Source organism: Emys orbicularis, chromosome 2 (genome assembly GCF_028017835.1).
Source record: "Emys orbicularis isolate rEmyOrb1 chromosome 2, rEmyOrb1.hap1, whole genome shotgun sequence".
NCBI lineage: Eukaryota > Metazoa > Chordata > Testudines > Emydidae > Emys > Emys orbicularis.
The window spans coordinates 289,943,208-289,965,311 of NC_088684.1; the positions used below are offsets into that span (position 1 = coordinate 289,943,208).

At 44.7% G+C, this 22,104-nt stretch overlaps 1 protein-coding gene across 1 annotated transcript in view; it reads left to right on the plus strand.

The window, feature by feature from the left end:
• VIPR1 (vasoactive intestinal peptide receptor 1) overlaps positions 1-22,104 on the plus strand; it is a 180,561-nt gene that overhangs the window by 36,160 nt on the left and 122,297 nt on the right. The window lies entirely within an intron of this gene.

Below are 22,104 nucleotides of genomic sequence, written 5' to 3' on the forward strand. Positions count from 1 at the left end.
GGGTGGAAAGCTTATGAAAATGAAGCAGTTCTGTGGCCATTCCTTCCCCTGATCACCAACAGATGGGAGCAGAGAGCTCCTTAGAGATTCAGGCCACAGGGCTTACGTCGATAAATTGCTTTGGTCTCCTCTGATGAAAGGTGCTATTCTGTTTTCAAGTTCAGGTTGTCAACAAGTTATGGGGCTCGGTTCATAATTATATTGTGCTGATATTCCACCGAATGGAGTCTCACCAGTTTACAACTGGCAGAACACTGGTGAATCAGGCCATTATTATTATTATTAATTAACTTCTGAGTGTGATGTATCATTGGCACTAATGAGAGATCGATCCTTGATGGGCAATTGGAAGCATCATTTACTGCCTGCCAGAGCATTAGACTGCATCAGACGTGCCTGGGTTTAAAAGAAAAGGTCACAAATAAATAATGTCCATGAGAATGTCAGGTCTTGGGGAATGTATTATTGGTATTATTATAGTTATTTTATTTTGTGACGAGCAAGTTGTGCTGGTGGGGGAGTGGCTCTATATTTGAAAGAAAGCTTTACAAATAGAGTATTACTTTACAAATAGAGTAAAAATCTTACATGAATCAAACTGTACCGTAGAATCTCTATGGATAGAAATTCCATGCTTGACTAATAAGAGTGTAGCAGTAGGGATATACTACCGACTACCTGACCAGGATGGTGATTGTGACTGTGAAATGCTCCAGGAGATTAGAGAGAAAACTCAATAATAAGGGGGGATTTCAACTATCCCTATATTGACTGGTACATTGCCACCTCAGGCCGGGATGCAGAGAGAGTTTCTTGACACCATAAATGACTGCTTCTTGGAGCAGCTAGTCTTGGAACCCACAAGGGGAGAGGCAATTCTTGATTTAGTCCTAAGTGGAGCACAGGATCTGGTCCAAGAGGTGAATACAGCTGAACTGATTGGTAATAGCGACCATAATATAATTACATTTAATATCCTTGAGGTAGGGAAAAAAACAGAGAAGCCCACCACAGTAGCATTTAACTTCAGAAAGGGGAATTATACAAAAATGAGGAGGTTAGTTAAACGGAAATTAAAAGCTACAGTCCCAAAAGTGGAATGCCTGCAAGGTGCATGGAAACTTTTTAAAAACACCAGAATAGAGGCTCAAATTAAATATATGCCCCAAATTTAAAAACATAGTAAGAGGACCAAAAAAGTGCCCTCGTGGCTAAACAACAAAGTAAAAGAAGCGGTTAAAGGCAAAAAAGGCATCCTTTTAAAAATGGAAGTTAAATTCTACTGAGGAAAATAGAAAGGAGCATAATTTCTGGCAAGTCAAGTATAAAAGTATAATTGGGCAGGCCAAAAAAGAATTTGAAGAGCAACCAGCCAAAGACTCAAAAACTAATAGCAAAAAAATAAAATAATTAAGTACATCAGAAGCAGGAAGCCTGCTAAATAATCAATGGGGCAACTGGACAATTGAGGTGCTAAAGAAGCACTTAAGGAAGATAAGGCCACTGCGGAGAAACTAAATAAATGCTTTGCTTCAGTCTTCACTGCAGTAGATGTGGGGGAGATTCTCACACCTGAGCTATTCTTTTTAGGTGACAAATCTGAGGAAACGTCTCAGATTGAGGTGTCAGTAGAGGAGGTTTGGGAACAAATTGATACATTAAACAGTACTAAGTCACCAGGACCAGATGGTAAGAGTTCTGACGGAACTCAAACATGAAATTGCAGAACTACTGACTGTAGTTTGTAACCTATCATTTAAATCAGCTTCTGTACCAGATGACGGGCTGATAGTTAATGTGAAACCAATTTTTAAAAAACGCTCCAGAGGCAGTCCTGGCAATTACAGGCTGGTAAGCCCTAACTTCAGTACCAGGCAAATAGGTTGAAACTATAGTATCATTAAGTATCAGGGGGTAGCCGTGTTAGTCTGTATCTACAAAAACAACAAGGAGTCTGGTGGCACCTTAAAGACTAACCGATTTATTTGGGCATAAGCTTTCGTGGGTAAAAACCTCACATCTTCAGATGCATAGAGTGAAAGTTACAGATGCAGGCATTATATACTGACACATGGAGAGCAGGGAGTTACTTCGCAAGTGGAGAACCAGTGTTGACAGGGCCAATTCAATCAGGGTGGATGTAGTCCACTCCCAATAATAGATGAGGAGGTGTCAATTCCAGGAGAGGAAAAGCTGCTTCTGTAATGAGCCAGCCACTCCCAGTCCCTATTCAAGCCCAGATTAATGGTGTTAAATTTGCAAATGAATTTTAGTTCTGCTGTTTCTCTTTGAAGTCTGTTTCTGAAGTTTTTACCCACGAAAGCTTATGCCAAAATAAATCTGTTAGTCTTTAAAGTGCCACCAGACTCCTTGTTGTTTTTATAGTATCATTATACTCCACACCCGTACATAGCCACTATATGAACTTCACACCCTCATATCTCAATGCCTGTACTTTGACCCATCAACCTTTTACCCCCAATCGGGGATATTGCAGATTATGTATTCCTTATGCCACCTGATCTTAAACCAAACTTTGCACCTTCGATAATCTGTACATTATTCCCTGATAACCAGAAACTTCTATGCTCAAACTGTGTTCACTATTTTTTTTTAACATCATCTTAACAAAATTTTTAAATCTGTTCTTATCAAGAACAGAATTGTCAGACACACAGATGAACGCAATTTATTGGAGAAGAGTCAACATGTTTTTTATAAATGAAAACCATGCCTCAGCAATTTATTAAAATTCTTTGAGGGGGTCAACAAGCATGTGGATTAGGGAGATCCAGTGGATATAGTGTACTTGGACTTTCAGAAAGTTTTGACAAGTTCCCTCACCAAAGGCTCTTACGTATAGTAAGCAGTCCTGAGATAAGAGGGAAGGTCCTCTCATGAATCGGTAGCTGGTTAAAAGGCAGAAAACAAAGGGTAGGAATAAATGGTCAGTTTTCAGAGTGGAGAGAGGTAAATAGTGGTGTCCCCCAGGGGTCTGTACTGGGACAAGTGCTGTTCAACATATCCATAAATGATCTGGAAAAATGGGTAAATAGTGAGGTGGCAAAATTTGCAGATGATACTAAATTAGTTAAGATAGTCAAGTCCAAAGCAGACTGCGAAGAGTTACAAAGGGATCTCACAAACCTGGGTGACTGGGCAACAAAATGGTGGATGGAATTCAATGTTGATAAATTCAAAATAATGTACATACAAAATGATGGGGTCTAAATAAGCTGTTATCACTCAAGAAAGAGATCTTGGAGTCATCCTGGATAGTTCTCTGAAAACATCTGCTCAAAGTGAAGTGGCAGTCAAAAAAGCTAACAATGTTAGGAACCATTTGGAAAGGGATAGCTAATTAGACAGAAAATATCATAATGCCTCTATATAAATCCATGGTAAACCCACACCTTGAATACTGCATGCAATTCTGGTCAGTCCATCTCAAAAAAAGATATATTGGAATTGGAAAAGGTACAGAGAAAGGCAATAAAAATATTTGAGGTATGGAACATCTTCTATATGAGGAGAGTTTAAAAAGCCTGGGATTTTTCAGCTTGGAAAAGAGGCAACTAAGGGGGGGGATATGATAGAGGCCTATAAAACATGATGTGGAGAAAATGAATAAGGAAGTTATTTACTCCTTTACTTAATACAAGAACCAGAAGTCACCCAATGAAATTAATAGGCAGCAGGTTGAAAACACACAGAAGGAAGTACTTCTTCACACCATGCATAGTCAACCTATGGAACTCATTGCCAGAGGATGTTCTGAAGGCCAAAAGTATCACTAGGCTCAAAACAGATCTAGATAAGTTCATGGAAGATAGGTCCATCAATGGCTATTAGCCAAGGTGGGCAGGGATGCAACCCCATGCTCTGAATGTCCCTAGCTTCTGTTTGCCAGAAGCTGGGAATGGGCGACGGGATGGATCACTTGATAATTGCCTGTTCTGTTCATTCCCTCTGAAGCACCTGGCATTGGCCACTGTTGGAAGACAGGATACTGGGCTAGATGGACCATTGGTCTGACCCAGTATGGCCTTTCTTATGTTCCTCTGAAGAGCAATGATTCCTCACACAGTGACTGAAGTACTGATGTCCCTGAAAAACATATCTCAGGACTCCTGTTGTTGCCACGTAAAGCTAGATGGCTTGAGAACAATCCAAAGGGAATGCGTGTGGTAGGGGTATTTCCATGCAATATTCACTACCTTTTAGCCTGAACTGCATTTGACTTATGAGCATGAAGGGGGCTGGCTCAGAATAAACATTGGCTTTTACATTGGTGGTTGATTTAATAACTGTGACCCCCTCTCTCTCACTATTTATCTCTCTAAAAACAAATGCTCTTGACCCAGCTATTGGGGGACCAGATGTTTCCTGTGGTCCTCACTCATGTTTGTATCCCTTTGATGTCTGCTGTTTCTCCTCCAATTAGACTTATCAAATATTTGCAGAAGCCATTATGAGTCCACAAATCTGTTTCCTCCTTTGCTGCATGTTTTCTGTCCTGGAACGAGGTGGATGTTTTGTTTTTTAAATTCTCTAGCACAGCGGTCTCTAACGGTAGCTAATCTGCAACGCTGCACCTGATAGGGCATATGTCTGGTATCATCGCCCTAAATTGATTTGATGTGAACAAGCATCCAGCGCTGAGGGAGGCTGGAGTGGAGCCAGGTGAGATCAGGATCTGAATGAGAAGTAACAGAACAGACAGGTACTGTAAAGGAATGGAGGGGGAATGTAAATCCAGACCTATTTGCTTAATGGCTTTGAAGGACTGATTAATTTATCAGGGAGTGTGTCTCCCACCCATCAATCCCCTCTCGATTTTCCCTGCCTGGGCCCTGTTAATTCCCCTGCGTGTGCATAGTGAAACCATTTCGAAGCACGTTTCTAGTGTTAATTCTTGGTGCGAGTGGGAAAAAATTCACTAGTTGGCTTGATGGTGACCCAAGAGGCACAATAGGGGTGGAAGGGACCTCAAAAGATCATCTAATCCATTCCCCCTCTCCCCCTCGCCATGCTGAGGCAGGATTAAGTGTACCTACACCATCCCCGATTAGACAAACATCTGTCAGGGATGGTCTAGGCCAGGGGTCGGCAACCTTTCAGAAGTGGTGTGCCGAGTCTTCATTTATTCACTCTAATTTAAGGTTTCACGTGCCAGTAATACATTTTAACGTTTTTAGAAGGTCTCTTTCTATAAGTCTATAATATATAACTAAACTATTGTTGTATGTAAAGTAAATTAGGTTTTTAAAATGTTTTAGAAGCTTCATTTAAAATTAAATTAAAATGCAGAGCCCCCCCGGACCGGTGGCCAGGACCCGGGCAGTGTGAGTGCCACTGAAAATCAGCTCACGTGCCGCCTTCGGCACATGTGCCATGTTGCCTACTCCTGGTCTAGGCTTAAGCCTGCTGCAGCATGGAGGGCTGGGCTAGATGACCCGTTGAGGTCCCTTCCAGCCCTACATTTCTGTGCTTCTGTCATTCCTTTTCATTCTCCCTGTTCATCTCTTTTAAAGGGGCCTGCCACCCTTCGGAATACAATTCAGACCAGTAAGAGGTTGTGTCACCGCTTGTATTATAACCCTGAGTGCCCCAAAATGCTTCTGCTCCTTGTGCTCACTGCCTAGTACACACGCATGCAGCCAGCATGGACACTGTGCAGCTCCGATTCAACCACTTTGAATCCAACAGCCTGCCAGCAGTTATCACAGACACACTCTTGTCTTTACCAGTCTGGGTTAACGTTAGCAGGTGACCCCCAATACACCCCCAGTCCTGAACTTTCCAGCAGTTTCCTCCCCTTGTTAGTTTGATGGCCCTGTTTACTGCTTGTATGTAATTTGAGGTCAACCCGCATTCCTTTGTTTAGCACCCTGTTTAACACCCTGACCTCGTCAAGGCTGTCTGGTCTTGAACACATGCTAGTAACATCCTACAGGGGGGATTAATAACTTTACATATAATGTTGCTATGTACCTTTCCCCATGATGTTAATGACCATGGAGTTATTTGTTTTCAAATGATGCATCACAAGGCATATTTTGTGCAAAGATTATTGCAGTAGTGTGGAGTACGTGAAGACAGGGGTGTGTAGGGTCACAGGGCCTCACCCAGGTCTCCACTCACACCAACGCATCTGCCTGGGCCCTGTCTCAGCACTAGTCGCCTGATGGATTCCATCACCCCTGCGTGTAGGTGACCAAGCAAGATCATCCCCTACGCAGTTGTTAGCACTTGAAAAGTGCACACTGAGGTGTCTGCTTTCTTGGAATGGAGCCTGATTCCTGAAATCCTGCTCCAGGAGACTCTCCTCGTTCATATCTAGCAAGGGCTGGGCTGTCGAGTGACAACAGGCAGTAAACTCTGTAGTAACTCCTTGTGGTGCAAGTTGCTGCAATGGCTGGTAAGGAAAGACAACTAAAAGCCCCAGAGCCAGCTCCAACCTAGTGTCTTGTCCATATCTGCGGGGAGGGCTATTTGCCTCCCTTTTGCTGTAGTGATTGAGAAACCGTGGTTTTCTATCTCTGTTATGGTTTTTCTATAGCAGCCATCACCTTTGTTTTCCCAGCCTAGCTTGTTTCTTGAGCTGAACTTTTGGCATCTCCAAAGTTGCTAAAACTTGAGTTTCCAAAACTCTGTCCTGGGCTGTTTTTCATTGGTCCTTTTCCCATTGTTCTCTATCTGGGCACTATATTTTGTTCTGTGGCATCTCATGCAGGCAGGTGAAATCCAGCTGCTCAGCCTGTAGGTCTCCACACTGTGGGATGGCTCCTGTTGCATCACCTGGTTGTCGTTGTGTTGCCGAGGATGATTGATGCTCTTCAGTTATGTACTGACAGCGGGACAGAGCCGTCATTGGCTGGCTGGCCCAGCACAGGTCCCCTTTGTGCTCCGTGGCTGTTCCATTTGATGCTAACTCAGTTCTCTCAGCAGCGAGCCCTACAAGCCGCAGCACAGACCATGAGTCCTGAAATTCATAGTTTAACGGATTCCAAGGCCAGAGGGGCTCACTGTGATCATCTAGTCTGACCTTCTATAGAACACAGCTCACAAAACTTCCCCCAACTAATTCCTGGAGCAGATCTTTTAGAACAACATCTGCTTTTGATTTAAGGGCTATCTGTATCTCCAGTATTGAGCATGCTTTCTCCCCTCCCCCCAAGTTCTGATTGGCTCAGCTCTCAAATGGTGAATATGTGGGGGACCTGCAAGACTCCTTGCCCACAATGAAAACTTCCTATATAGCTTAATAAACGGCTACGGAGCATGTCCAATAACCACCACATCCCTTTTCTGGATGCTTCTGGGCCCTTCTCGCTGAGTTGCCAAGCACATGTGCAGAAGCACAAACTAGTACCACTAAAGTCTGTGTCCCCTCTCCAATGCTTCTCTCCTGTTCCTTGGGCCAAAAAATAATAATCAAATGCTGCAAAACAAGCCTGTGCAGCAAATATGTCCAAGGCTCTTGCACGTCACAGGGATGGGCATGGCATAGACATTTAGACAGAGCAACATTGGAGAGTAGGGATGTGTGATTCTTGGAAGAGCAAGAGCTTCAGTGCACACAAGTGCACTGAACATAGCAACACTTACCACCAGCATCTTATAGTATAGCACCTGTATAGTCTACAAACCTCTCCACAAGAAGCAACTTCCCCCGCTACCCTCCACCTGTATTTTTAGCACTTCCATTTCTTTCCCCTAGGCATCTGATTTACTGTGCATTCAGTCATTGGCCTCCCATCCAAGACTGCCAAAGGTGTCGTCAGCTCCCAACAAGGAGAACAGCTACAGTGCTGATGCCACTAGGAACTGAAGTGAGGCAAGGGATGTGCTTCATGTAGACCGAAAGGGGACTGACTTCCCAGCGTAGCAAAGTGATCCTAAGCTCTCCCTTATGTAGTGGGTGCTGGGAAGGTACCTGCCGGTTTGTAAATAGTCACGGTACTGTAGAATCCTCTGAGCTCTCATATCATTTATTGTGTCAATTACATCCTCATGAGGTTGTCATTTGATTGATCAAAGCGCAAATCTCTGTGTGCTTTTCCCCAGTGGTGTTTTAGCGGGCAAGGGATAATAAGGATAGACACCGCACAATAAAAACAGAGTGGATTTTCTGCCTGAGTGGCCAGCTCATCTGAATACAGTGGAAAGCAGCTGTGTGCAGGTTTGCGTGCTCAGATGAATGCCAGGGTGGCTCCTATAACTAGCAGCCTAACTAAGACGATAATTCATAGATCCCAAGGCCAGAAGGGACCATTGTGATCATCTAGTCTGACCTCCTGTATAGCACAGGCCAGGGAACTTTCCTACAATAATTCCTACAGCAGATCTTTTAGAAAAACATCCAATCTTGATTTAAAAATGGTCAATGATGGAGAATCTGCCATGACTCTTGGTAAATTGTTCCCATGGTTAATTACCTTTACTGTTAAAAACATATGCCTTATTTCCAGTCTGAATTTGTCTAGCTTCAACTTCCAGTCATTGGATCATGTTACACCTTTCTCTGCTAGACTGAAGAGCCCATTATTAAATATTTTTTCACCACATAGATACTTATAGACTGTAATCAAGTCACCCCTTAACCTTCCCTTTGTTAAACTAAATAGATTGAACTCCTTGAGTCTATCACTGTAAGGGTACGTCTACACTTACTTCCTGGTTCGGCGGCAGGCAATCGATCTTCTGGGATCAATTTATCGCGTCTTGTCTAGACGTGATAAATCGATCCCGGATCGATCCCAGAAGTGCTCGCCGTCGACGCCGGTACTCCAGCTCGGCGAGAGGAGTACACGGCATCGACGGGGGAGCCTGCCTGCCGCGTCTGGACCCGCGGTAAGTTCGGATTAAGGTACTTCGAATTCAGCTACGTTATTAACGTAGCTGAATTTGCGTACCTTAGTCCGAAGTGGGGGGTTAGTGTGGACCAGGCCTAAGGCAGGTTTTCTAATCCTTTAATCATTCTCGTGGCTCTTCTCTGAACCTCTCCAATTTATCAACATCCTTCTTGAATTGTGGGCACCAGAACTGGACACAGGATTCCAGCAGCGGTCACTCCAGTGCCAAATACAGAGGTAAAATAATCTCTCTGCTCCTACTCGAGATTCCCCTGTTTATGCATCTCAGGATCACATTAGCTCCTTTAGCCACAGTATCAAAAGACTTGGACTTTCAGAAAATCATTACAAGGTCCCTCACCAAAGGCTCTTAAGCAAAGTAAGCAGTCATGGGATAAGAGGGAAAGTCCTCTCATGGATCAGTAACTGCTTAAAAATAGTAAACAAAAGGGTAGGAATAAATGGTCAGTTTTGGAGAGAGGTAAATAATGGTGTCCCCAGGGGTCTGTACTGGGACAAATGCTGTTCAACATATTCATAAATGATCTGGAAAAAGGAGTAAGCAGTGAGGTGGCAAAGTTTGCAGACAATACAGAATTACTCAAGATACTTAAGTCCAAAGCTGACTGCAAAGAGTTATAAAGGGATCTCACAAAACTGGGTGACTGGGCAGCAAAATGGCAGATGGAATTCAATATTTATAAATACAAAGTAATGCACATTGGAAAATATAATCCCAACTATACATACAAAATGATGGGGTCTAAAATTGACTGTTACCACTCAAGAAAGAGATCTTGGAGTCACTGTGGGTAGTTCTCAGAAAACATCTGCTCAATCTGCAGTGGCAGTCAAAAAAGATAACAGAATATTAGGAACCAATAGGAAAGGGATAAATAAGACCGAAAATATCATAATACCTCTATATAAATCCGTGGTACGCCCACATCTTGAATACTGTGTGCTGTTCTGGTTGCCCTATTTAAGAAAAGATATTTTAGAATTAGAAAAAGTACAGAGAAGGGCAACAAAAGAGTTAAGGCATATGGAACAATTTCCATATGAGGAGAGATTAAAAAGACTGGGACTGTTCAGCTTGGAAAGTAGGCAACAGAGGGATATGATAGAGGTCTATAAAATCATGAATGGTGTAGAGAAAATTTAATAACAAAGTGTTAATTACCCCTTCACATAACCCAAGAACCAGGGGACACCCCATGAAATTAATAGGCAACAGGTTTAAAACAAACAAAGGGAAGTAATTCTTCACACCATACACAATCAACATTTGGAACTCATTGTCAGGGAATGTTGTGAAGGCCAAAAGTATAATTGGGCTAAAAAAAGAATTGGATAAATTCATGGAGGATAGATCCATCAATGGCCATTTGCCAAGATGGTCAGGGATGCAACCTCATGCACTGGGTATCCCTGAACCTTTGACCGCCTGAAGCTGGCACTGGATGACAGGGGATGGATCACTTGATAATTGCTCTGTTCTGTTCATTCCCTCTGAAGCATCTGGCACTGTCCATTGTCAGAAGACAGGATACTGGGCTAGAAGGACCGTTGGTCTGACCCAGTATGGCCATTTTTAGGTTCTTATGTCACACTGGGAGCTCATATACAACTGATTATTTACCATGACCTCCAAATCTTTTTCAGACTCACTGCTTCCCAGGATAGAGTCCCCCACTCTGTATGTATGGCCTACATTCTTTGTTCCCAGACATACATTTACATTTAGCCGTATTAAAACACACATTGTTTGCTTGTGCCCAGTATTCCAAGCAATCCACATCGCTCTGAATCAATGACCTGCCCTCCCCATTATTTACCACTCCCCCAATTTTGTGTCATCTGCACATTTGGTTAGTGATGATTTTATGTTTTCTACCAGGTCATTGATAAAAATGTTAAATAGCGTAGGGTTATAACCAATCCCTGTGGGAGCCCACTGGAAACAGACCTTGTTTGTGCCACACAAGCAGTTGAGCGGTGAAATATTTGCCCCATTGAAATCAATGGCAAACTTCTCATTGACTTCAGTGGTGCCAAGATTTCACCTGGTGTGTTTAGGCCAAGAACAGTCCATGGAAATCTACAATGCAGGCAGTGGTTGCTCTGATATTTAACACTGATGTGGGGCCCATGGATAGTGCTGTTTCTAGCATGTGATGTTCCATTTTGATGGGATGTTCCATTAATTGTTCCATCTTGGGTTCCAACAGAGGGGGCTAGAATTATGATGCAGCACTGGTCGCTGGAGCATTGCATCCTGGGACCTGGAGCCTTCCCAGGTTGTTATAAAGATGAGAGTGGTTGTAGGAGGCTGCTTCAAACTAGGTGTGGCCCTCAGGCTGATAGCAAATTGCCAGTGCTCCTCTCAGTTGCTTAAGCTTTATGCCTCCCTGGTCTAGACGGGGTGGGCATCACACTGTGTTATTAGGAATCCTGTGTGTCTTGAGGCTTTTAGGTTAGCGGAACAACCTTCTTAGCCTCTAACTTTAAATTCCTCAATGTCTGTCAACACGGAAGAGTGTCGCTGCAATGGAAAATATTTTTATGAATTCATTTAAGCCGTTGTATCCCTGGAAAATCACTGGGTTGTGGTTGACTCAAGATGTAACTTGCTGCTATCTTCCAATAAATTCAACCTTCCTAAAGCCTTCATTCTCATTCAGTCCTTTAAATCCTGCTGGCAAATCCACCCCTTTCTCCTTGCTCATGGTTAACTTCTCCGATGTACACACTCTGCATAGTTTAGTGGAGAGGCTATACTGTAAATTGGGTTGATTCACGTCTTTCGACTTGTGACGGAAGAGAAGAGCTGAATCCAGATGTCCCAAGTGAAAACAAAGTTAGTGTTCAGAGTCTACAAGAGCTCTGTAAACCCTCTGGGGCAGATCCCTGCATCTAGCGGGTTTGTTCACCCCCAATCAAAATCCAGCACGTGTAACCCACACACCTCCTGGGTGTTCTTTACCATCTAGTGACACAGAGACCACTTAGTCCTGGTCTACACTGGGGGGGCGGGATCGATCTAAGTTACGCAACTTCAGCTACGTGAATAATGTAGCTGAAGTCGACGTACTTAGATCGACTTACCGCGGTGTCTTCACTGCGGTGAGTCGACTGCTGCCACTCCCCTGTCGACTCTGCTTGCGCCTCTTGCGGCGGTGGAGTACAGGAGTCGACGGGAGGGGACTCGGGGGTTGATTTATCGCGTCTAGACTAGACACGATGGATCGATCATTGCCCGCCGATCTGGCAGGTAGTGTAGACATACCCTTAAATGAGTTAAATGAATCTGCTCTGCAGCCTTAACTAAGAGCCAGTTGGCTTTTAGCTCATGCGGTAGAGGCTCATGCACTAAGCTCTGGAGGTCCCAGGTTCAATCCTGCCCACCAACGACCGGGGTCTGTTAGTGTTACACATGCACTCTTTGGCAAGGATCTCTCTGAGAGCAACCAGCATGTGTTTTCTGGGCTTTGAATTATCTGTCTGCAACATACATTCTCTGTGGCTGTTCTAACATAAATTGCCTAACAGGCAGCTTGAAACATGTGTGCGTGCGCGCACACACACATACACATGTCAGTGAAGAGGGAGGAGATCCAGATTTCTGGTCCCTTAATGATCCCACTTTCTGTCTTCAGAATGACTTAGAATCATTGCACACGAAGCCTAATGCTAAGTGGTTCTACAAATTCCAGTTTTAAATATAGGATAGCTGGGGACTTTTTGCGTATCTTTGGCACCACTTTGAAAGAAGAGACTGGAGGATAATTTAGGCTCTGACTTGCCTCTCTAAAGAGTTTTGCTGCTTTATAAAGAAACAAAAGAGGAATCTTCAGTTAATAATGGAATCACGTAGTCATGTAGATTAAGCGAGTTTTGTTCAGCTAGAAAGAAAGAGATACATTCCTATTCTGAGATCAGAAAGAAATGAATCAACTGTACCTTATCTCTTGCCTACAGCTTTGTATGTCTTGGCCTCTCTATTGGAGTTAATCACATCTTTTGAATCAAATCTTTTCAAATTAGCTTCATTTATGGATTGTGCCAGGCATGCATCTGAATTTGGAAATGTTATTTTTAATGGGAAAGGCACAAACAGCCACAGGTCATTTTGCAGGTCATTTAAGGTGAAAATGTATAGGAAGGTCCTTCGCTTTCGTCATGGGCTTGCTCCGTCAAGAGATGTTCATGGTGTCGAGAGCCAGCAATGTTAAAATATTGTCCATAACCACACTATTGAGAAACAGTATAATGTAGTTGCTGGAGCACGGGGTTTGGGATATTGGGCGCCAGTCTCATTCCTGTTACCGACGTCTTGGATAGCCTTGGGGAAATGGCAACATGTTGAGGGGCCAAATAGGTTGAGAGGCTACAATTTTGGGTGCCAGATCTCAGACACTTCCAATCTGATTTTCAGAAAGTATGGAGCACTCGCAACTCCTGTCGAAGTTAATGGAAGCTGCGGGGGCTGAATACTTCTGAAAATCAGGCCCAAGATGTCTCCAACTGGGCAACCAAAACAAGAGGGTCCTTCTGACGAAGCCGGCTTCACCCTTTTGGTCTCAGTTTCCTTCTCTATAAAATGGGAATAATAATAATATTCATTTACCTACTTTATAGGAGGGTTGCAGGCCTTCATTAGTTAATGTCTGTAAAGTGCTTTATGTATGCAAAACACTAGCCAGCTGCTAAGTAGTAGTTGTAATAATGTTGAGCCTGATTCAAAACTAGGGTGACCAGACAGCAAGTGTGAAAAATCGGGACTGGGGATGGGGGATATAGGAGCCTATATAAGAAAAAGACCCAAAAATCGGGACTGTCCCTATAAAATCGGGACATCTGGTCACCCTGTTCAAAACACAGTGAAGGGAATGGAAAGATTCCCATGGGTTTTTGATCAGCCCTTAGTTAGTCCTTAGCATGAACGATCACTGCAGGGGGCCTGGCAAGGCAGCCACTCAGAATCAAGGTGGGCCTGAATCCATGCATCTGAACTGGGGAAATTCATGTTCACCAGCTCAGCGTTTGTTTAACAGGCTATTCTGGTTAGACTCAAAGGGCAAAGCAAAATGATGTGAGATACACATCCCCATTGGTGCTCCTGACAGCTTCTTAGCTGCCCTCTAACTACTAAGGAAGAGCTAGAGTCTTAGACCGCGGGAAGGGGAGGCCGTGTGCTCTAGTGGATAGGGGCTTGGACTGGGAACAGGACTCCTCGCTTCTCTTCTTCCTGGATGTGCTGCTGACCGTCTGTGTGACCTAGAGCAAGTCACTTCCCTACTCTATACCTGTTTCCCCCATCTGTCAAATAGGGATAATGGCACTTTTGTCATGTGCTTTGAGATCCATGGATGGAAAACGCTAAACAGGAGCTAAGGGTGTTTATTTGCCAATGTTCCTATTACACCATGAAGTGCAATAGGTCTCTTGTGCTTGATAGCAACTTTTTGGGAATTTGTCTCCTTTCCTTTTCATTTCATTTTTTGTCCTTATAGCAGCCCCTGGGGACAGCAGTTCCCAGCTCTAGCACATCCTGGAGAAGTCTCTTGTTTGCCTCCACCTTGCTGCTCAGGAGGGTTTGCGTGCATGCAGCTGATGAATGAGGCACCACAATCACGCCACTTCCCCTTCTTTTGGTTCCCTGGCCACTTTGCAGAACGCTCTGTGCTAGTTTCCTTGACCTTCCCAACTGAATGTGGGATGATCTGGGTGAAACGAAGTTGCATTCCTCAAAGCTGCGGGTCAGTTTGGGCAAGCTGCCTCTGTTCAACCAGACACTTTTCCTGATAGTCTAAGTGCTGTTCTCTGTGTCAAAGGAGAGGAGATCAGTTCTGTGAAATGGTTATAGTTTAGAAGGGCATAAAATGCCGTGGTTGGAGCAGCCGCCTAGGAATTGGGACGCCTGGGTTCATTCCTGGCTCTTGCTGTGTTACTTTGAGCAAGTCACGGATGGCCAGACGCCACTACCCTTACTCTGAGAGTGGTAGTATTGGCAGAGTACTTGCAGAGTAATGTACTTACTCCAGGTGAGTAAAGGTAATAGCAGAATAAAGCCCTTGCTCTTTCTGCTAAAATGTTGTTCTCCCAAAGTATTGTAAATCTAGAGTATCTTTGTTGATTTCAAGGAGGCCACTCAGGGTGTTAGATCCATCCAGAATTTGGTCTGCTGGGTCTCAGCTTATCCCCGCATTACAGGTGTGTAATAATAACCCCTTCTCAGGGCTATTGTGGGGCTTAATTAGCTTGCACGTGTAAAGCACTTTGAACTCCTTGGATGAAGGGTGCTTCGGAAGAGCCAAATGTTAGGATCCATCTTGATCATTCTGTTGGTACATATTTTTATCAAGACACCAAAAGCTTTTGGGGACATTAGAGTAGACTGTGTTATTGTTACTATTAATCCTTGGCAAAGGTGTAAATCCTGGTGGGAGATCATCCACTGGGACCCCTTCTTGATACTCTTGTTTGTGCCCAGAATAATTCAGAAGTTCATAAAGTAAAACTGAGCTTCTGAGTACGTTCATGAACAAGGAATGATAAAGCAGTATGAACGGGTTGGAGGGAAGCCTAAGTCCGGATCCTCACTGCTATAAATCAGTATTGCTCCCCTGGACTATGCCGTTATATCGCAGTGGAGAATCTGGCCCCTGGTTTCTAAGAGTATGATCCAAAACTCACTGATGTCCATGGGCTTTGGATCAACTCCTATTTTGGGCCCCGGCTCCCAGCAGGGGTTCACATTGTTCCGTTGGTTACAGCTGTTAACTAGATTGAGTTCTTCGGCTACCAATACGAAAACATGCCCGTTCAAATGGTGGATTCCTCGGTCCTCTGAATGTGAAAGCGTCTAGAGAGACTCCCCCCGCCACAGACAGAAATGCCGATTAAAAACGATTTGAACTATTCTGAGGCTGCTGCCGCTCTTGTTTTATTGCCTTTTAATACCGTCTTCCTATTCCGTTGTCATGGTCTAGATGAGGATCACCCAAAAGATGCTTACCAAGAAAACAAGTAAATCTGCATTTGTGGACTCTGGCTGTGGCAATAGGCAGCCAAACAGGAATGGGGGAAGGGAATGCAGGCTGATATTTTTAGTCTTTTCAGATTTGCTCCTCTTTTTCTTCCCCTCTTTAGCTGACCCCTGGCCACATCACTGCATGTCTCACTAGTTTCCCAGACCATGACGATCCTGTGGGTGTATTTAATTGCAAGCACATGTACACGTGGGTTTTTCTTGCCGCAAGCAGCAGCCTGCACAGTAATCTTCTGACAGCTGATGGGACCCAAAGGGAAGGAATACCCTCGTTACACAGAGCTACCCTCATTACACAGAGCCGTCATGGGATTATTTCACATTGACTGTAGTGGAGCGAGAGCTGAATTCTGAGCGACAGGAATTCATGTCTTAGAAAGATCCGCTCCGTTTTCCTGCCCAAGGTTTTGCAGTGGCTGCAGGAGATGCAGTCAGCAATGAATCCATCCCAGGTTTTACATCAACCCACACACAGGTGCTGGGACAGGACACTTAGGGAGATTAAGGCTGTGTCTACACTGGAGTTGGAAGGTATAATTTCCTGCTCGAGCAGACACACCCACGCTAGCTCTGATCGAGCTAGTGTGCTAAAAAGAGCAGGGAGCTGCTGCAGCGCAAGTGGCCGGACAGGCTAGCTGACCGGGTACCTACCAAAGGTTTCAGATGGGATTGTACTCGGGGTGGCTTGCCCCCTCACGCTGCCGCGGCTACACTCCTATTTTTAGGGTGATAGCTCAGTCAAATTACACCTTCCAGCTCCAGGGTCAACATACCTGGAGTGAGTTTCCGGTAGATGACCATGCACGCTGGATTTATCCCAGAAACTGGATTATTCTTTAACAGTAAATCTAAGCCCTGGTCTACACTATGAATTTATGCTGGCATAACTACGTCCCGCGGGGCAATCCACACCCCTGAGCGACGCCGTTATACTGACCGAACTCCCAGCGAAGACAGCGCTACTCCCGTTGGGTGGGCTTGTCCCGTCGTCATAGCTACCGTCTCTCGGCTAGGTGGATTGCCTACTCCAATAGAAGAAGTTCTCCCATCGGCATAGGGAGCATCTTCGCCAAGCAGTATAGCTCTGTAAGCCCTTTGTGTAAACTAACTGGAGCTGGCTGACAATTTTGTGATGGAGAATGCCGATTACCCAGCTCCCCAGTTAGCCAGCTCCCCTCCTAGTGAGGTCCCTGGCTCCTCGGGCTCCCTGTTTTTGTGAAAGATGCCAGAGTGACAACTTGGAAGTCCATGGTTTATCCACAGAGCGGTAACACTTCTGGAAGCAATCAGTGTCTCACCCCACCATCTCACTGATCTGTTTCAAACTTCTTCTGGAGGGACTGTAGCTAGAGGAGAAGATTGTTCAGCCTCCAACTCCACTGAAAGCTTGGCCTGGCTGTCAATTGTAGTAGCGGTGGCATTTGAGCTGGGAACGCCAGTCAGTTGGGAAATGGTTGGAGATAACCCAGTTCATTTTGCCACCGAGTATCCCTGGCTTGGCAGCAACTTTCACTCATGGCTGACTTAACCTGGAGTTCAGCTGATGTTAGAGATGAAAGGCTGAACATTCATTTACTCATCCCCTGAGCCATCTGGTCCTTGCTGTAGTCTTTTGTTTTACTAACAGCCAAACCTGACATACAAAGTCAATAGTATTACTGATATTTTACAGATAGGGGCGACTGAGTGAAAGACAGGGGAAAGGCCTGAAAATGTTGGATTGGGTCCTAAAGTCCAGATTTTTAAAGGTATTGAGGTATTTGCAGTGCCTAAGGGTATGTCTACACTACCCACTGGATCGGCGGGTAGTGATCGATCTATCGGGGATCGATGTATCGCGTCTCGTCTAGACGCGATACATTGATCCCCAAACGCGCTCCCTGTCGACTCCGGAACTCCACCAGGGCGAGAGGCGGAAGCGGAGTCGACGGGGAGCGGCGGCCGTCGATCCCGCGCCGCGAGGACGCGAAGTAAGTCAATCTAAGTCGATCTAAGATGCGTCGACTTCAGCTACGCTATTCTCGTAGCTGAAGTTGCATATCTTAGATCAACCCCCCTCCCCCCCAGTGTAGACCAGGCCTATAGTCTCTTTTTTAAAAGGGAGTTAAACACTTAGGGGCTTAAATTAGTGGGATTTTATCTCCTAAGTGCCTAAATCCCATTTGGAAATGAGACTCAGGGTCCTAAATCAGTTGGGTGTTGCCCCACCGAGGGCAGCAATGTCTAAATATCTTTTAAAATCTGGGCCTAAATCACTTGTTTAAGATCACACAGAAACTCAGTGGCAGAGCTGGAGAAAGCACCTGATTCTCACACCTGTGCATTAGCCACTAGTCATGCTTCCTCTGCGTAGTGTTTTTAAGATACAGCTGGCCACTCAGAAAGGGATTAAGAAAGAGAGCATGTTTTAAAACTCCCTTTTTACATATTTACCTAATTCTGTCAATAGTCTGCTCTTCAGAATCCTAAGTATATATTGACCTAATTTTTTCAAGTGGAAATGAAGTATTCATTCAAAGGGAAATATCATGGCACGCTAGGTAAATACGCAAGCCACAGATTTAGGTATGTATATCAGCTTTCAATAAAGGAAAAGGAAAAACATGACCATTAAATACTGTGATCTCTAGCTTGCAGGCAGCATAAGTTACTGTTGTTAAAAAAGCATTTCTGTAGCATCGTAAATGTACACAGTATTTTACTATCTTGCCTCAAGGGCCATTCCCTGCCCCAAAGAAATTACAGTGAGATTATGGGTATATCTGCACCATAGCTGCTATTGTGGCATAGCTCGGGGGCTGCAGCTGCGCCACTGTAGCTCAGTAGCGCAAAGGCTTCCTGCGTCAATGGAAGGGGTTTTTCCAACAATATAGTTAATCCACCTCTCCGAGAAGTTGTTGCTAGGTTGACAGAAGTCTTCTTGCACTGACTTAGACGTGTCTACACCAGGGGTTAGTTTGATCTAACTATGGCGCTCAGGTGGTAACATTTTTTACATCCCCCAGTGGCATAGGCGCCGACTCCATGGGTGCTCCAGGGCTGGAGCACCCACGGGGAAAAATTACTAGGTGCTCTGCACCTACCGGCAGCCAAGCTCCCCGCCCCGCCTCTGCCTTCTCCCCTGAGCGCGCCGCGTCCCCGCTCCTCTGCCTACCTCCCAGCGCTTCCTGCCCGGCTGCCGCCAAACAGCTGTTTGGCTGCTCGGGGAAGGGGGCAGGAGGAGCGGGAACGTGGCACACTCAGGGGAGGAGGCAGGGAAGAGGAGGGGTGGAAGCGGGGATTTGGGGAAGGAGTCGGAATACGGGCAGGGAGGGGGCGGAGTTGGGGCGGGGACTTTGGGGAAGGGGTTAGAATGGGGGTGGGGTGGGACGGGGCGGGGCCTCATGGAAGGGGTGGAGTCGGGGCGGGGCCAGGGGCAGAGGGGGGTTGAGCACCCACCGGCAGGAGCAGAAGTCGGTACCTATGCCCAGTGGTGCAGCTAGATCCATCTAATTTTTAAGTGTAGACAAAGGGCAAGTCTACACTACAAAACGAAGTCAACCTAATTTTCATCAATGTACAGTCATTGCAGCAATTGAAACGGATTTACACATCCACACTATGCTCCTAGTGTCAACCGCGTGCATCCTCACCAGGAGTGCTTGCACCGATTTAACTAATGGCTCATCATGTTGACACCCAACTGAGGCATAAGAACATAAGAATGACCATACTGGGTCAGACCAAAGGTCCATCCAGCCCAGTATTCTGTGTGCCGACAGTGGCCAATGCCAGGTGCCCCAGAGGGAGTGAACCCAACAGATAATGATCAAGTGATCTCTCTCCTGCCATTCATCTCCACCCTCTGACAAACAGAGGCTAGGGACACCATTCCTTACCCATCCTGGCTAATAGCCATTAATGGACTTAACCTCTATGAATTTATCTAGTTCTCTTTTAAACCCTGATATAGTCACAACCTCCTCAGGCAAGGAGTTCCACAGGTTGACTGTGTGCTGTGTGAAGAAGAACTTCCTTTTATTTGTTTTAAACCTGCTGCCCATTAATTTCACTTGGTGGCCCCTAGTTCTTATATTATGGGAACAAGTGCATAACTTTTCCTTATTCACTTTCTCCACACCACTCATGATTTTATATACCTCTATCATATCCCCCCCTCAGTCTCCTCTTTTCCAAGATGAAAAGTCCTAGCCTCTTTAATCTCTCCTCATATGGGACCCGTTCCAAACCCCTAATCATTTTAGTTGCCCTTCTCTAATGCCAGTATATCTTAGAATATCAATCATAGAATAGACCTCAGGAGGTCATCTACTCCAACCCCCTGCTCAAAGCAGTACCAATCCCTAACTAAATCCCCAAATGGCCCCCTCAAGGATTGAACTCACAATCCTGGGTTTAGCAGGCTAATGCTTAAACCACTGAGCTAGCCCTCCCCCCTCATCTCTTTTTTGAGATGAGTAGACCACATCTGTACGCAGTATTCAAGATGTGGGCGTACCATGGATTTATATAAGGGCAATAAGATATTGTCCATCTCATTCTCTATCCCTTTTTTTAATGATTCCTAACATCCTGTTTGCTTTTTTGACTGTCAGTGTGGGGCATTGTGGGACAGTTTCTGAAAGGCAGCAACCGTTGATGTAAGCAACGCAGTGTCTACACCGACACTGCGTCAACATAGCTACATCGACATAAGCGCAAGGCCTCTCACGGAGGTGGAGTTAAGTCAGTGTAGTGGGCGAGTTACATAGGTGGGAGCTACTTTTTAGTGTAGACCAGGGATCGGCAACCTTTCAGAAGTGGTGTGCCGAGTCTTCATTTATTCACTCTAATTTAAGGTTTCGCGTGCCAGTAATATATTTTAACGTTTTTAGAAGGTCTCTGTCTATAAGTCTATAATATATAACTAAACTATTGTTGTATGTAAAGTAAATAAGGTTTTTAAAATGCTTAAGAAGTTTCATTTAAAATTAAATTAAAATGCAGAGCCCCCCGGACCGGTGGCCAGGACCTGGGCAGTGTGAGTGCCACTGAAAATCAGCTCGCGTGCCGCCTTCGGCACGCGTGCCATAGGTTGCCTACCCCTGGTGTAGACGTTTACAGAGATAGGTTGACGTAAGCTGCCTTATGTTAACCTAACTCTATAGTGTAGACCAGGCCCAAGCCCTACATAAGAGAGGACATTAGATAAGAGTTTAGGTGAGAGAGGATTAATGATGATGAGAAAAAGGGAGTTAACCTGAGAAGTGACGTGATAATTTACCCCAAAGAACTGCACTTACTATACCATACACAGAAAACAGCTGTTAGCTCAAAGAATTCACTAGCTCTCCCAGTTTATAAACTATGCTGGAAAACAGTGAGGTTGGAAAATAATTGACAAACTTTGCCAGTGGAGCCAGTAAACAGCATAAGACAACAAAGAAAAAAAATCTGGAGGTCAAATTTTTCTGCAAATAAAAATATTTACTTTTTAAAAATACTTTGTCTCGCTAAGATTGTGAGATCAGCTACTAAACGGCTCTTCCTGCCTTCAAGTCTCGCCTTTCTCCTTTTGCCTACAAGAGTTAGGCAGCGGGCGGGCGATGACTGCTGCTCATTACACTTCTAGGCTCATCCTCTCCTTGTCACATTGGCTGTTCCTAGCTTGCGTGTTGTCGTCAGTTGTTTTCTCTCGATGTTTCTCTGTCTGTTGTTACGTGTTCGTACAGCACCTTGCACAATGAGACCCTGATCCCCCAGTGAGGCTTGGAGGTGCTACAGCAATAGAAATAATAAACAAAGTTAGGAATTTCACCTAAATCAATAAGGTGCTGGTAATGTTAACACAACTGTGTGTGTGTGTGAGAGAGAGAGAAAGAGAGTATACATCCAACTCCTTATTCCTTTGTTAAATGTAAACCTTCATGCAATATACTTAGCTATTGCTGTATCTTATAAAATATACAGGACAAAGGGTCTCTGATTCTTTACCTGGTCCATTAGACCCTACTATAATATAAATCCTAGTACACAGTCTGGCCAAGTAAAAACTGCTGGAACAATCTTAACATTAGGAATTTCCTGGGTTGTTTTTTTTAGTTGCTTGAGTTCACAGCTGTAATTCTGGGGAGCTGGGGCAGCGAATTGTCATTCACTAAGCACGCTATGTAAATATGGGGAAAGCGTCATGGTAGGGACAGGCTCAGTGTG